Here is a 16437-nt window from a genome sequence, read left to right as displayed (position 1 = left end):
TGTGTATTTACATAGTATTGTGGCCCATTTTACCAATGAGGGAATCCACATTGAGAAACGCCAAGTGAAATCACCCAATGGGAATTTTTACCAAGCATCTGTTTCAAGTACAACACTATTCTGAACATAATATTTGGGTGAAGTCGGTCTTTGCAGACACCTGTGTGCATGTATTCTCATGATATCCGTTTTACACACAAGGAACTAAGACGTAAGGAGGTTCCGTAAGTAGCCCAAGGTCACAGTGGTTGGTTGCATGTGGTAGAGCTGAGATTCAGAGACAGTCTTCCTTCACAGCCCACATCTGCAATCCCATCACTGGAATCATTTGCACTAAGAAGTGCCTAGAAACCACACCTGTCATTTGCAACATGCATCTTGACGACCTGTGTTGACTCTCCCTTCCAAGGTCACCCTCTGTGTCAGGTCTTCTCAGCTAGGTTTTTCTACCTTGAAGGAAAGGAGAAATGTTGATTTATCACTCCCACTGAGCAGTGCAGGAAAGCAATCCAAAGCAGTTTCTTCTCGGGGCTTGATGCCCATCTTGAAGTCAGCCTCTACAGACATTACCGTCCGCACAAGGGACGCTTGCCCAGCTTCCCTGAATGAGACTTGGGCAGCTTTTGTCTGCGCCATCAACTGTTACGATGGACACGCAAATGCCCAGCCTTATGCCTTAGCCTGGTCTGTCTGGGAGCCCGTCTGCTTGAAGCACAGAGTCTGGACAGGAACAGAGTGTGAACTGTCGCCCCCACAACCTTCCGTTCTGGGTTCAAGCCAAGCCCCCCAGACTCCTGAATACACAAAAGCGTGCCATCGTAAATGTGTGTTGCTTCGAGCACCTGGGTTTGTAGCTGTGTGTATGGCAAACCCGGAAGACAAAACCCCCCTTGTCACAACATGCTGGCTTATTACCCAGGGCAGGCTAGGTGATGCTATGCCGAGAAACAACCTGGTCATCTCCGTAATGTATCAGAACAAAGCTTCCCACTCTGGCTTCATGTCCACTGCGTGTTAGCTGAGCGCTGTGCCCCATTCATTGTCTTCCTCTCCAGAACCCAGGAGATGGAGCAGAGAGCATGGCAGAGAATGCCCTGGTTAGAGCTCCCCCGCCACTATGGTACCCAACACCATCCCCACCCACATTCCTCTGACCAACAAAATCATATGACCAACCACGCCATCGTTTAAAAGGATCGCCAATGTGCAATGCCTCCCTGTCTTGAGAGGAGAGAGAGTCACAACCCCCAACTGTCTGTATCCCCTGGAGGTGAAGGAAGAGTCAGAGGGTCGGTCAGGGACACACAGCCTTGGGCGTTCATCCCCAGTGTTGTTCCGGACTCACTAAGTGGGGATGTTTTGTCCTGTTTTTCGGTGTTGCCGTGTGTTATTTTCCTTACATCGGACAGACACAGAATACACGAATGTTATTAATTGCACTCCGTAGGCACTTGCTGCTGAGCGAGCACGAGGAGGGAGAAAAGTACAAGCAGATTGTGTCGTCCGGTTGTCACTACCTTTGTACCGCTGGCGGGATCGTGGACGCTGGGGAGAAATGCAGGTGCCCTGCTGGTGTCCGGGGCTGAGTTTTTAAGTAACACAGCAGCCAGCCGTGATGCCTTGGGGAGTCGGTGTCCTGGACTTGGGAGCACGCACATTGAGGATGACGGTGACTTCTCGTAGAATCGACCTTTTGTCATAACGTCCCTCATCCTCCTGATAACAGCTCTTGCTCTGAAGTCTACTTAGTCTGATATGCACCGATACTCGAAGTTTCTTTTGCTTGGTGTGGACCTCCTGATGCACCATTATTATTATTTTTTAAACTTTAGTCCCAATACGGCTTTCTGTGTGTCAGGGGCCGGAGGCAGAAGTGAGTGACCTCACTTTCCCTGATCTCTTAAGATTCGTGTCGTCCCTTCCAGACCCTCCAGCTTCCCTGTGTGTCTCAAGAGCAGCCATTCTGTTGTATCTTAGGACGACACACACCGAGATTAGCCATCTCCTGGCGCACCTGCTCGGAGTGGACCCAGCTCCTTGAACCTGAGCTAGGTCTGATGACACTGTTGATAGATGGATGGCATGACCAGAAGATAGAGGGAACATGGCTTTCATTACTATCACCGAGCTACATGATGTATTAACCTTGGAGATGCTCCCTTGTTATTTGAGATACTACACGTTATCATTTAAGCCATGTCAGGGACTTTTCTGTGATTGAACCAAATCTGCAGGCTCAGGACCATTTAGACCTACAGGCTCAGGCCAGCGCTGCTGCTCCCTGGTCCCGTGACTTGGAGCAGGTCACTCGTCCACATGGGCTCTCCTTTTCTTGTATCTGTAAAATGACTGTCTAGCCCCAGACAATGTCAAAGCCCCTTCCGGGTTCTAAAATTTTAATCTCTTCTAGTTTCATTCATTTGGACTTCAGGACTAAAGCATTGGATTTTCCTGGCAGCAGACCAAATTTGAAGGGAACCGAGGGACACGCAGGAGCCAGCTGGCCTGCCCCGGGATCTTTAAACAAGATGCCTCACTGAATCCATTAGACTAAGCCCACCAGATGCTCTCATGTGCCCCATTTTACAGACATCACCATCGAGGCCCAGAGAGGTCTAGTCACTTGCCTGAGGGCACACAGCAGGACGCTGACCGGGCAAGATATGGAACCCAGCTCCATCTGAATCCCAATACCTGTGGTTGTTCCTGCTTCCCGAATCTCTGGGAGAGAAGGAGAGAGGTCGCCTTTCTCGAAGACCTTAGTGAGAGCTGGTTTTTTACACTAGAGTTATTTGTAAGATTTTCGCACACTCAGACAATATCATAAAATCAAGATGTTTGCAATGACAGAAAATGAAAGGAATAGAGCCTTGGACACCAGGCAGGTTCCTAGACCCCATGTCAAATGTACACTCTTGCAGGTAGACCGAGTCATTACAAGAAACTCAGCCTGTCCACACAGCGTCCCCTTCCCTCCTCTTCAGAGGTTGGACTCGAGATAATAATTCTCATCAGCTCTAAATTCAGTCAGGTCGTTCAGCCGTCTCATCAATATTGCCAGAAGGAAAAGTCATAAGCTGGAGGTGGTGGAGAGAGGACTCGGGACTCGATTGATTTAAGCTGTTGAAGAATTTATACTGTGTCGGTGCCTTTGTAAGCAGCATCCGTTGTGTTTGTTTTTCTGCATAATAAAAAGAAGTGTAGGGCTTGGACAGAAGACTCTGAGTAATTTTAAAGATGTGTTTGAACTCCTACGTCATCGGTGCAACTGTATTTCTTCAATTCACAGGCACATTTGCCTAAACCTTGTCAGGATCATGAACTGGACCCTGGCAGAAATCAGGATGGCCACAGGGATGACTGACACGGCGGCAGCAGCTGTGTGTCTCGTTCCCGAGATCCTGTCCTCAACTCTGGGTCAGGTTTTGTGAATCCGGGGTATTTGATTTCTATTTGAGTAAGTACAGAATAGGAGCCCCTAGACTGGGACCACTTGGAAGAGGTTTTCTCCAATAGTGCAGAGTGCAGCAAAAACGTTTCGAAGTTCAAGGTCCCGGATTCTGTGAAAGGTCCAGAGATGCCTCTTGAATTTTATAGCCAAACCAAAATAGGAAAGCCCTTTCTTGAACAATAAGGGAGATGATTGTATTGTCACCCTGCAGAGCCTGCTTTATGAAATGATAATCAGATCAGACTCTTCCCATCCTGACAGGTCAGGGGCAGGAGATAACCCAATCGCCTGTGTGACCTCGTTAGACTCCTCACCGACAAAGGGATAGAACAAGACGATGCCATTTCCCCTGATGGTCAGTGCCCTGAATTCACATGCACATGGGAGGCAGAAGAAGAGACACAAAGATGAGTCATTGCCATGGGCTTGAGGGAGCTGGGGGGTGAAGTCGGAGCCCCTGACATAGGAGGGAAAGGGACCCTCCTTTTCGCCTCTCCTGGCTGTGCCCTTCAGTGCTGAGAATTCTGGAGCCCAGGAGAAACTGCCTCTGGCTGTCTTGTCCCCCTCTAGTTGAGGAATCACGTGTGCATTTGAGTAGGGTTAAAACAGTGATGGAAATAAGAAAGAGCCATGTCTAGTGTATCAGGAAGGATTTGGCAGAATGAGCAGAACAGTTTGTGAGAGCTTAAACAAACAAGTGTTGTCTGACTCCCACAACAAGGGCTGTGGAGGTGGGGAGCCCAGGACTCGTGGGGTGACCTGGTTGTATCAGAGAGCCCAAGACCGTTCCATCGTCCATTGCTGTCATCGTCAGGGCTCGTCACATCACAGTAGCAAAACGGCTGTTGCGCGCCCTGCTATGATGCCCGTTGTCCCCGCAGGGGGAAGGGGCACGGGCAAAAGGGCAGCAAGCCTGCCTACAGAGGAACCGCAGGGAGGAGGGAATAAAGATTGAAAAGACATACATTTGAGACAGAAGATTCCAGATGCCTACTTGTCAAGTGGCTTTGTCGATCCCAACAACTAAGAAAAGAGATTGGAGGAGAAGGAATCCGGAGGAAGAAGGGGGCGCTGAGATTAGAAGGAGGAGGGATGGGGGGAGCTGGAGAGGAGTCCTAACTCGACTGCAGCACACAGACCTCTCCATTCTGCGCTTGCCTTGAGTGGGGAACCTCCTGAGACGTCACCCCACCCAGACACAAGCAAACACGGGGAGCAGAAGCACGGGGCTTGGGCCATCTGGGAGTGGCGGGGCTGGGAAGGGAAAACCCCATCCTCTGACCGAAGTGGACATTCTGTCTGAGAGTGGACAGCGGTGGCCACGCCCCCACGCTCACGGCCACACCCCCTGGGGACAGGTCCACCTGCTCCCAGCAAGGGTGATGTCAGTTACGGTGGTAATTTTACAGGCTGTTTTGAAGATCCCATTTAAAAGGAAAAATCAAAGTCCATAGAAGAGTGTCCTGTGCTGTTCAAACAGATCTCTAGTACCGAATTTTTTTTTTTTTTTAATTTCAGGTTCTTTCTTAATGTCCACAGAGGTTGATGGAGTGCTTCTGAAAAGATCATGCTGACTTTAGGCAACAGGTAACATGCTCTCCTGATTACAAGAAACCCTTCATTCATCCTAATCAAAGCTTGTTTATTCAAGGAGCTCAAACGACTTTCATAAGATCTTAACTCGGTTTTTAGAAAACCCTCTGGCTGCACAGTAAAACAAAGATTCTCGTTTCTAATCCCTGTGATCTGGGTAAGTAATTCTTACCAGGATGATAATTTTAATTAATGGGAAAAGGTCCAAAGTGTGTTTCAGTATTCTAGGCTTGGCGATCACCCTGGGCTATCAGATGTGGGCTCTCTGGGGGGGCCCAGAGGTGCCGAAGGAAGGTGGGAAATGAAGCAGGTGAGTTAGCATTCTCGAAACCGTTAAGCATGTTCAATACCATCCAAACGGACAGGGTAACTTTCCAGCATGACGGCAGCTGTATTATTACGTCTCCCCAGAGTGGAAATACAACTACATGAAAGTAGATTTGCCAATGGGCGCCTGGGTGGCTCAGTGGGTTAAACCTCTGCCTTCGGCTCAGGTCATAATCTCAGGGTTCTGGGATCAAGCCCCGCATCGGGCTCTCTGCTCATCGGGGAGCCTGCTTCCCCCTCTCTCTCTGCCTGCTTCTCTGCCTACTTGTGATCTCTCTCTCTGTGTCAAATAAATAAATAAAATCTTTTAAAAAATAGATTTGCCAAGTCTTAAATCTTTTGATTGGCAGGGTGGGTGATAAATAGTTTCCCTTCCGTCTGATGCTAAGATCTTGGCTATTTTACGGGTTAATATCACTTCATAACACATTACTATACTCCCTCCAGTAAGCCTCATTGCCTGCCATGTTACATCGGCTCAGGGTCCGACACCCATGATCGAAGTCAGCCCCACAATGCAGTTCGCTGTACGAAATTGCTCTCATCCTCCGAGTTTTGAAACCAAAGAGGTAAGTCACCTGCTCCCTCCCACAGACCACTGTTATGAAGCTTAAACAGATAAAACACGATCACCTTAGATACTCTCGTTCGCAAGGAAGGAAAATGAGATCCATAGAGTCGTAGGTCAGTCGTAACTCTGAAATAGAGCCAGGCAAGTTCTGGAAGTCTCCTGTTAGCCGGGCTCAGAGCCCGGAAATAATTCTCATGGCTCTCCATTCTACTCTTTGCGGAGAGTGTGTGGAAAAAGATTAATAAACACGTATTAGCTGCTGAGTTCTTTTCCTGGCTGACTTCCTACCTGTAGGATTTGGGGAATCCATATGCTTTCTTGCATTTTATTTTCTGTGTTTCTTTAAGTTCAAGAGAGTAGTGTTTCTGCTGATAAAATTCTCTCAAACTGTTTGTGGACCTCCCGTGAATCACACCGGGGCTCCCCACAATCAAGAAAAGCGACATCTGTGAGCCGCTTCTCTGTGATATAATCTTACAGGCTCTGATGGTTCGATTAGGAGGCAGATGTGAAGTTTCTCTACAGAGCCTCTTCTGTATGACTGAACAATTCTCTAAGGCACCCGCTTTGAACTTGCTAAGATTTTAGCAAATGTCTTCTGATCAAACACTCACTCGTGCCAAGACAGCATTTTCCTGGGAAAGAGCGCCCTGGATTTCTTCTTCGTGCTGGGGAAATTTTCTTAATTTTCTCATTGTTTGCTATCGGGGGAAGCCGAGAATTTTCAAAACCACTGACTGCCCCCCCCTTTTTAAGATTTTATTTATTTATTAGAGAGTATGCATGAGAGAGGGCGAGAGAGAGAGAGGCAGGCAGAGAGAGAAGGGGAAGCAGGTTCCCGGCTGAGCAGAGAGCCCGATGCCCGCACTCAGTCCCAGGACCCCAGGTTCATGACCTGAGCCAATGCCAGACGCTTAGCCCACTGAGCCACGCAGGCACCCATGACCGTCCCTTTTTTCTTAGACTTTCTCATCACACGCTAGACCATCAACAGCATCTTCATCGTTTTGCTCCAGAATCTGCTTAGTTAGAGCTCCAAGGTCATTGGACATATTTTCTACTTTGTACTACAGATGATGCCGCTCCACGACCAGACTCTCCCTGTTCCCCTTTTCGATCTGCTCCTCGCTCACTGGTGACCCTTCTCTGCCACCATCCTCGGCATCCAGAACCAGACTTCTGCGGCTGTCTGGCCGGCCCATTGGAGTTTTCTCTGACAAGCTTCCCGTCCCCGCAGACGCTGCCCGCCTCTCGGCTCCGAGCCAGTCCTGAATTCCCTGAATTCTTAGGTTTCTGTGGGACAGGACTCCACTTGCGGGCACCCAAATATTCATTTTGTTACTGTTTCATAGGCGCAGAGGACAGGATGAGGGGCGGGGCCGGGGGGGCCAGGGTGGGTAGGGAGACATCAGTCAAGGGCACGGGGTGGTCATCCTACAATGAAGGAATGCAGGGACCTGGCTCCAGCCCTGTGAGCTCAGTTAACGGGGCACTATTGTACGCCGGAAATTGCTGAGAATTGATCTGAAGTGTCCTCACTCAAAAAAAAAAAAAAACCCACCAAGAAGGAAAAGACTCACCATGGGAGGAGAACAGGTACATGAGCTTGATTCTGACGATGATTTCACAACGCACGCACACATCAAGACATCACGTTGTACCGCTTAAACATTTTTTGTTAATTATGCTTCAATAAGGATGGGGGCAAATTACCTCGAATTATCATTATTACAGCTTAACACAGCAACCGTTTATTATCTCCTCACTTCTGTGAGACAGCTTCATTGGTGGCCCGTAGCTCCAGGTCCCCGACAAGTGTGTCACTGAGCTCTGGGCTCGCTGGAAGGTCTGCTCTCTCAAGACCTGCTGGAGAAAAACAAGGTGCCACGTTCTAAGCTGTCCAGCGAAGAACTTCCTGTTGCAAGTCAACTGATGTCTCTGGCCAGCGGCCAGTGAGGACCTGCCAACGGCCATGTACGATTAAGAGTTGGCTGGAAACAGAGCTGGAAGGTCCTACTTGGAGAAAGACGCATCATTTGGCCACAGGAAGGAAGCATGATTGCCTGAGATTTTGCAACAAATGAAAAGCAAACAAAGGACCCTGGAATCAGAGAAAAACAGAAGCAGGAGGGTTCCTGGGGGCTCCCTGCAGATACCCCAGTACCCCTGCCCTGCTCCTGGCTGAGCCTGGGGCTTCTCCCCTATTGTAGAAATGCGCCGAATATAAAAGAAGCTTTCCCTAAGGTGTCATCTGCTGGGGTCCCCGCAGGAAACAGGTGACAAGCCAAATGGGTGCTTTGAAGACAAGTACCCATCAAGGGACCCTTTAAAAGGCAGGAGCAATAAAAATAACAAATTTTAAAAAAGGCAGGAGCAGTGTGAAGATGAGAATACAGATGGTAGGGCTGGCCGGAGCTGAGAGGGTCTGTACCTCCTGTGCCTCAAGAGGAGAGAGGAGTGGCTTCTCGAAACAGGAAATGGGGGAGGCACAGAGATGGGTCCATTTCATAGGAGCTGTGGTCTTGGGTAGAGGGACGTGGAATTACCCCAGTGACCTGAAGGGAGCAAAGTGCGGAAACCAATTCCAGGTGGCCTGACCAGCTTTCACATGCCTTTGATTCTGAAAGCTCTGTGCCTGGCCATGAGCGTGGCTCCTGGTAAGAGAACAGAGCCCTCATATCCTTCCAAGGACAGGTGACACCCCTGCGCCCAAGCCCACCTCCAACTGTCCCTGTCTCTCCTGCCCCAAGCACACTCAAAACGCGAATATCAGATGATTCCCAGAGGGTCGATCTTTGGTTTCCTCCCTAAATTCTTCAGATCGACCCATCTGGGTGATTTATTTTTTTTTTTTAAAAACCTGGATTTTGAAATATCTAGTGCCCATCTTTTAAAAATACACACAAATCCCATATCTTTCTTCACTACCATCTTTAGAATGTATTAGAAGTGAAAAGTTGGGTATACAGTTCCAAGCCAGGCCTTTTCATCAAGTTTTAACAAAGACTTAAGAGGACATTTGAAATTAATGTGTGAAAGATATTCTCTTTCGAGGCTCCCCAAAATCAGGCAGTAGTAACGGGAATTAGATTTTAAAAAAAGAAGAAGAGAAAAGAAAAAAGACAAATTGAAATTTCTGAGCAGATCCGTTCTGGAAAGACAAAACAGTAACGCACTGGCAGAACGTCTCGGGTTTTTGAGTTTTCATCTAGCAGACTGAAATAAATGTCTGATTAGAAAGCATTTTTGTATGCAGAGCCCTTAAAAAAGAGGAGATATTTGCAACTAAAACAGTGATAATCAGGCCCATGTGTCCCTGTTGAAATCAATGAGAAGAGATATTTCTAGCGCTTACATCAGCAGGGCATAGGCTGGGAGGCTAGCTTGAAATCTCCACATGTTTTTATAAATATGGGGAACAGACTCAGGGTCACCCAGATTCTCCCAAGTTTTAATTTATTTCAAAAAAGAATTATTCCATCAATTCAGAAAGCCCTGGGGGCCTCGGATGCTCCTTCCCTGCATTCTAGGCTGCACCGCTCGCAAGCCATTTGGTGCCGTGTCCAATTGTAATTATCCTTGAATCCTAGATATCATTTTAGTCTGGAATGAGCGAAGGCACAGGAAGATGAATGACTCCCCAGCTGGGTCCAACTTTGAAAAGACTTTCAGCGTGAATGCTTGCATTTGGAGAATTAATGAAGACGGGTGATGGTGTGCGAATTTTCTTTCTTTCTTTAAATGGGAGCCCTCCTGGTCCAAGGCATTACAGCTGCTTACGGATCAGGAGCCATAAAAGTCTAGCCCAGCCCGTGGCGGACCCTCCAGCGGCCACGGGTGGGCTTGGAAAGCTGGGCTGTGTGAGCCTGGAAAAGGAAAAGCCCACCTGTTCTGTTTGCATCGCAGATTAAAAGACAGAAGGGACATTTTCTGTTAAGGTGGAGAAAAGGAGTGGGGTTTATCACAATTACATCCCAAGGCTGTGTCTGTGACTTAAAATGCCTTTGGGCTTCTCTTTGAAAGGAAAGCAGATGTTAAACGCGGGTCTGTCCCCAGGACCTCCCTCTGTTGCATCTTCGCCTGCCCCCCAAAACGGAGGAATGGCTGGGGAGCCCAGGGAACCTTTCACGAGGGTCTAGGAGCTCCGGCAGCATAGAGGGTGTTGCTTGGCAAGCCTCTCCCCCTCCATCCTGCTGCCTCCCCTCCCCCATTCCCTCAGCCCCACACCCTGTATGGCCTCAGCCTGCAGTCCTTTCCCTCTCGACACGTGCCTCCTAAGTATTATTTCACACGTTGTGCGTGAATCACATTTGGGCCAAAAAACCATCGTAAGAGGAATATCTCCTTACTAGAGATAACCAAGAAGCCGTACCAGGCGCCCAGGCCCTGTTCTCGGGAGGGTAGGCAGGAGCCCTGCATGGGCACAACACAGCTGGTGGGTAAGGGGACCACCACGATGGCTTCGGGCATGGGCTTCCCGTGACTCTGACTTGTAAGCCCATCGTCTCATGCCGTATAAAAAGTCCAAATAGTCTTCCTTTTGCTACATTTTCAGGCATGAGAGGAAAGACCATAAAAATAACCTTATTTAAAATTTTAAGCATCCGAATCTCTATTTCGGAAGCGACGGCAAGTTTCCCACACTCTCCCAAAGAACTCTCTCCTTTACCGGGAACACAGAAATAAAAGGGGGGTGATGACAAAGCCATGGAAGCCAGAGCCATCCAGGGTCGTTGGAGGAGAGGGTGACCAGATTCAGCAAGTAAAACACGAGACACTCCGTTCATTGCGAATTTCAGTTGAGCAACAAATGATTTAAGTGTAAGTATATCCCACGCACTCTTTGGGGGTATACTTATACCAAAGTCTTTGTTATTTATATGAAATTCAGGTGTAACTGGGTGTCCTGAACTGTACCTGGAAACCCTGCTGAGGGTTAATTACAGAGTTTTTTAAAATGTGTGTTTAGGAAATGCTAGTTTCTTTTTATTCATTCAGCATTCTTTGCAGACCAATCTAGAAGTAGTTTATTTCCTCGTCTATGAGACATAGCAGAGTATAAAGCACACTCCTATTTCTTTAAGGAAATATTTACGGGGGAAATCCAAGTATTTTATAACACGCATGGGTGGGAAATGATTTTAAAATGGTATTGTAGGGGAAAATGTATCACGTTGCTCATGTAAATACAATTTGCTATACATTATGTAGAAGCCAACAGTTCTGGATCTGAATTAATAGCCCGCAAGTGCTGAAAAATTATAAAAATCACATAGTTAAAAGAAATATATTGGCTTCGGGGAATGAATCCCGGAAGACGGCGGCAGAAACACTGCACATGCGCTAGTAAACTGAGCCTATCCCTTATGTTTATTATTATGAAAACAAATGCCAGTATGGGAGCTCATAGAATATTGTTGACCCAAAAAGCAAGCTACCGTATAAAATAAACGACACGGGCATGAATTCCTACCCTGCATTTGCAGTCCAGGTAAATCAAGCAACAAGAACAGCAAAAAATATAAATGTGAATCCGTTCCCACCCAGGCTGTCGGGATTAATGTAGACCAAACAAATATATCAGCCAAAACAGAAGAATACACAAAGCTGGGGGGGGGGGGAGGGTGGAATCTTGGTGAAATGCCAGTGTTGTACTCTTGCATGCAGAAAAAAATATTTTGCTGATGATTAGGATAAAACAAGCAACAGGAGAGAAAAACGATCCTGATCAAGAACTCCCTAGAATCTCTATTGCTATTTGAGATGTGCATTGTGGAAGTAATAAAGACGAATCACGTACAGGTGGTACCACAAACCCCGCCTGTGATTGTTGGGGTATCCCAAGTCTTATTGTTCGGTTGATCAAGAACAAGATGTAAACACCATAGGAGGTATTATAAGTCAACCACAAATTTCTTCATTCAGGCCTGATTAAAATGAAGAACAAAATCATGAAATTTTCTAGCAACTTTGAGAGCAACTGTAAGAGGAAATAAAAGGAAAGGCGAACAAATGCTTGACTCCGCTTCCTGCAACGTTTAAGTTAGATTAATATTTTAGGTTTCTTTCTTATAAGTCAGATCATGCTTATTCTGTATCATGTCATCATGAATCTGCGTTTGCTTCTATTATAGAAAGGCAAATTATTTTCTTGCAATATGGACAAATTTATTCAGTGATTATAAGGGCTGTTGATTTTTTTGAAGATTTTATTTATTTATTTGACAGAGCTCACAAGTAGGCAGAGAGAGAGGGGGAAGCAGGCTCCCCGCTGAGCACAGAGCCTGATGCGGGGCTCGATCCCAGGACCCTGAGATCATGACCTGAGCTGAAGGCAGAGGCTTTAACCCACTGAGCTACCCAGGCGCCCCAGGACTATTGATTTTTAATCATGCGACTGTGAGTATTGTTACTGAAAAACTACATTCCTAGAGAGTATGTTTGGAAAACGGCTTTGTTTACTTAAAACATAGAAAGTAAGTTTGCCAAAAGGAGGTTGATTTCACCTAAGAATTTAGGCTAATGAAACCCACTGATTCTAACTTCACAGATCTTGCTCTTGTCAATTCAAATAAAAAAAGGAGGACTGAACAAAATCTCTTTTCTATGAGACAGACCAATGAAGGGCTGCCCAGGAAAGAAGCAGTCAGTGGTAACCATGACCTTAGCCAATTGGGACCTTTGAGTTTGTTTTTTTTTCATTTTGCAGAAGGAGATATTGAAGGTCAAGTGCAATTGCTCTAGGATCTATATTTCTACACTGTTCCTGTTTAAGAGCTTCTGAGAAGCCTTCTCTGATCCTGATGCCTTCATTTCTCTCTTTCATGATTTTCTCATTCATTTTCATGAAAATAATTATTTCCCTTATTATATAAATGTCATTTGTGTTCCATTGGTTCCCGTTTTTCTCCAAGGCAAGTTTCATGCCTTAGCATCTCCTATAAGCATCGAGGAGAGCCCTCTGGACATAGAAATTTCCAGAAATGTTCTTTGAGTGGGTAAGTGTTGGTTTTAGTGCACATCTCTTAGGGGAATTATGGCATAGCAGGACAATATCTAAAATTATCTCTTCCTATGTTCCCCACCCTGTTCTCCTCCAGGCTTTCCCATGCTGCTAAATGCACCACGCTCCAACCAGCAGCCCTGAAGCCAGCACTAGGGGAATGTCACTGTCCTTTCTCCTTCCCCGCTGAGTCCAGCCACATCCTGACGGTCTCTAGTCCCAGCTGTCGGACCAAATCCAATCCTGCCTCCGTTCTGCTCACGTTACCGAAAAGGGGCTTGGAGAACACAGCGCGATCACATCTGTTCCCCTGCTAGAAACCCTTCAGCAGCTCACAGTCTGCACTGGGGGTGAAGCCACCTGTCTTCACTGTGCCTCTGAGGCCCCATGTCGTCTGGACTCCAAGACTATTTCACTCCTGCCCTACTCCTGCACGGAGAGGAGAACGGAGCTCTAGGAAAGCATGAACAATAGCAATGAATTAATTTCAACAAACACCCCCTGAGTGCCGACTGTGTGTCTGACTTGATACAGGATGTTCAACATTCAGTGGGAATCGACGGTGGCTAGCCAGTCCAGTCAGTTTCCCCCACCTTACCTCACCAGCGCATCACTCTCTCCAAATATCTCTACCATGCGCGTGCCAGCAACTGCGTGTGAAACACAGAGGTGCCATTAATGTCAATGGGAAGATTTTGGAATGCATTCCAAAGACGACAATTAGTACCCACTGATTACCATAAACAGCAACACAAGGCACTTTTCCTTCCGTAATGATGCTATAATTGTCTACATTATCTCTTTAAGTACTTTGGAGTGATTATATATTTAAGTCTATGTTCACAATCAAAACGTAAACATGATACACAGCGTCCGTGTGCTTCAAGCTCTCAGGCCATGTCTTTCCCCAAAACAAATAAACCCAATAGAACATTAAGGAAAATGATTCAAGCACACCACGCCAGTGATACCCCTTCGCCCAGCAAAGGCACCCCCCCCATCATGAGCCGGCCGACCACCAGGGGGCTCACGGCAACCACATCGTGAGTGGCAACGGAGACACAGTTTAATTGCTCTGTAAATGAACTCGCTCTGAGGGAAGAGAGAAGGGGAGGGTGGGGAGAGGAACCAGACGGGCGGCCAGCGGCAGGGGCTAGCGAGGAAGGGGAGGGCTGGGGTCTATCTGTTGGCTGTGATGTCATAGTAACCCTATCTTCTATCCAAATATTCAGGGAAATCTATTATGCATACAAATGACTACAGGTCTTTTTTTTTTTTTTTTTCTTTTTGCTTAAGCAGAATTTATATCTGCTTGACTCCAACGTGGAAACAAACTACCAAGAATTTGACGTGGAAATTCAATATTAAGATTGATTAACTACAACAGGAGATGATGGGGTGATGGTGGGAAGGCAAGGAAGAAGCCGGGAGAGGTACGCGTAAGGAAGGTCAGGACAGCAGCCACCACCCTCCGGGGCTGAGACCGAGCCCACACCCAGCACCACCACCACTGCTGATGAGGTCTGCTGGTGAGGGCACAGCCAGGAGGTATCGTGCTTGTGGACTTGGCTGGAAATCTGCCCCCTTGGATTTCTTGGACAACGGCCCTCCAGGATGCCAGGGAAGGCTCCTCAGGGAGTAGCTTTGCAGGTGCTTGGGGCTAGAGCAGCTCTTCTTGCTTCAGGAGCTGGAAGCCCCTCCCCCCAGCACTGGCTGCGAGGGGCTGGGGTGTTCTGGGAGTAGCTGTGGGCCACCGTGCACCACACAAAATGGACACTGGCGGGAGCCACATGCCCAAGAAGTCACCCATGCTGCAACAGCCTGGTGAAGGAACACTCTGGAACCTGGAGAGGCAGCCTGCATGTCTTCTTCAATATCTCTCCGGTGCCCTCGATTGAAAAAAGCTTCCAGGAAAAGCAGAAACAAAACAACACAAAGGATTGTGTAATACGAGGGTTTCCAGGGGGACAGAACCTACTGGATCTATGGACATATATAAAAGGAGGTTTAGGACAGGAACTGGCTCTCCTGGTTATAGGGGCCAAGAGCCAGGTGCTCTGGGGTTCAAGGGCAGGACATGCCCTGCCACCGCCATCCGAGCAGACAGACGGAACCCGCCTTCCTTCGACTCTGGTCCATTTGGGCCATCAGAGGACTGGGTGATGCCCACACACATTGGTCAGGGAGATCCTTGTTACTCCGTGTCCCGAATCAGATGCTGATCTCCTCCAGAAACACCCTCACCAGCACCCCAGAGAGAACGTTTCCCAGCCAGCTCACGTCCCTTAGCCCAATCAAGGTGACACATGAGATCAACCATGGAAGAGACCAAGGGAAAGGGCGACTTCAGAGCTCAGAGGACGGACATTTAGAACCGGCACAGAGATCAGGTAGAAGGGACGGTGCTCCCCGTGAGCCTCTGTGGAGCAGAAAACAGCAGAAGCTGGAGGAGGAACCAGGAATCCACTAGCGCACAGAGCTGCAAATACGCTCTGCAGGGGGAGACCCACCGGTTGGGGGTCTGTCAGCCTGCGGGGGTGGGGGTGTGTGCACCTGCCTCAGACCACGCCCCCAAACGGCATTCGCGGGGTGAATTCACAGAACGAATTTTAATTCCCTCAGCAGAAATTCAGGGTGAAGGCAGAACCTTTCCCTAAAGATGTGGAACAGGAGGGACTGTTAATTAGCTAAATTCTAACGGTCGCATTGGCTTTATATGTACCTTTGACTTTGTCTGAGGTATGTGTGTGATTGTGTATGTGCATGTGTGTGCAGGTGTGCATGTAAAAAGAGGGTGTATCAGTTAGAACCTAAATCTGCTATATTCAAGTAGTGTATTTTTAGAAGTTTATTTAGCCCCAACTTTTTATGATGAATATATACAGTTTTTTTCATTTAAAAAATAATACCCAGGGAATTAATAAAAGAAGTTACAGCCTAAGGGACAATTGAGCCATAAGCAGACAGGATATTGATGCTCTGGTGACCAGCTTTGGCCCTAAAGTGACTTTCACTCCTCAGATCCCAAGCCTGGACAGCTGCCACCATCCCGGAGAAGAAATAAGGGTAAGGAAAGTGGACAGAATGCATCGCTGCTTATAGAATGATGTATGTCCCCGGGGCCATGCCTCCGACAAGGGAAAGCATGGCATCCGGCTTCAGCTCATCCCATCACCAGCTCATGCCTTCCCTGCTCTTGGGTCGTATTTCACAGCTGTGACCCCAACCAGCCTCCCCAGGAGGTTGCTTCTGCCAGCTGCTACCTGGGGGTTGCGATGCTGGATGTCACAGGTGAGAAATGCAGGCAGCACCTGAGAAGCAGGAGGGGGGGCTGGGGAGCCCAACACATGCTCTGTGCATGCGGGAGGACCCCTCCCCCATCACAAAGCCGCCCCACACCCTCCCACCCCCGGAGAGAAACAGGTGAACCAGTCTGAGAATGCCGTGGTGCAGATAAACACTAAGGAGCTTGGATCTCAGTGGCCCCATCTC

Source organism: Mustela nivalis (genome assembly GCF_964662115.1).
Source record: "Mustela nivalis genome assembly, chromosome: 14".
NCBI lineage: Eukaryota > Metazoa > Chordata > Mammalia > Carnivora > Mustelidae > Mustela > Mustela nivalis.
Note: the sequence above shows the minus strand (reverse complement) of the source record.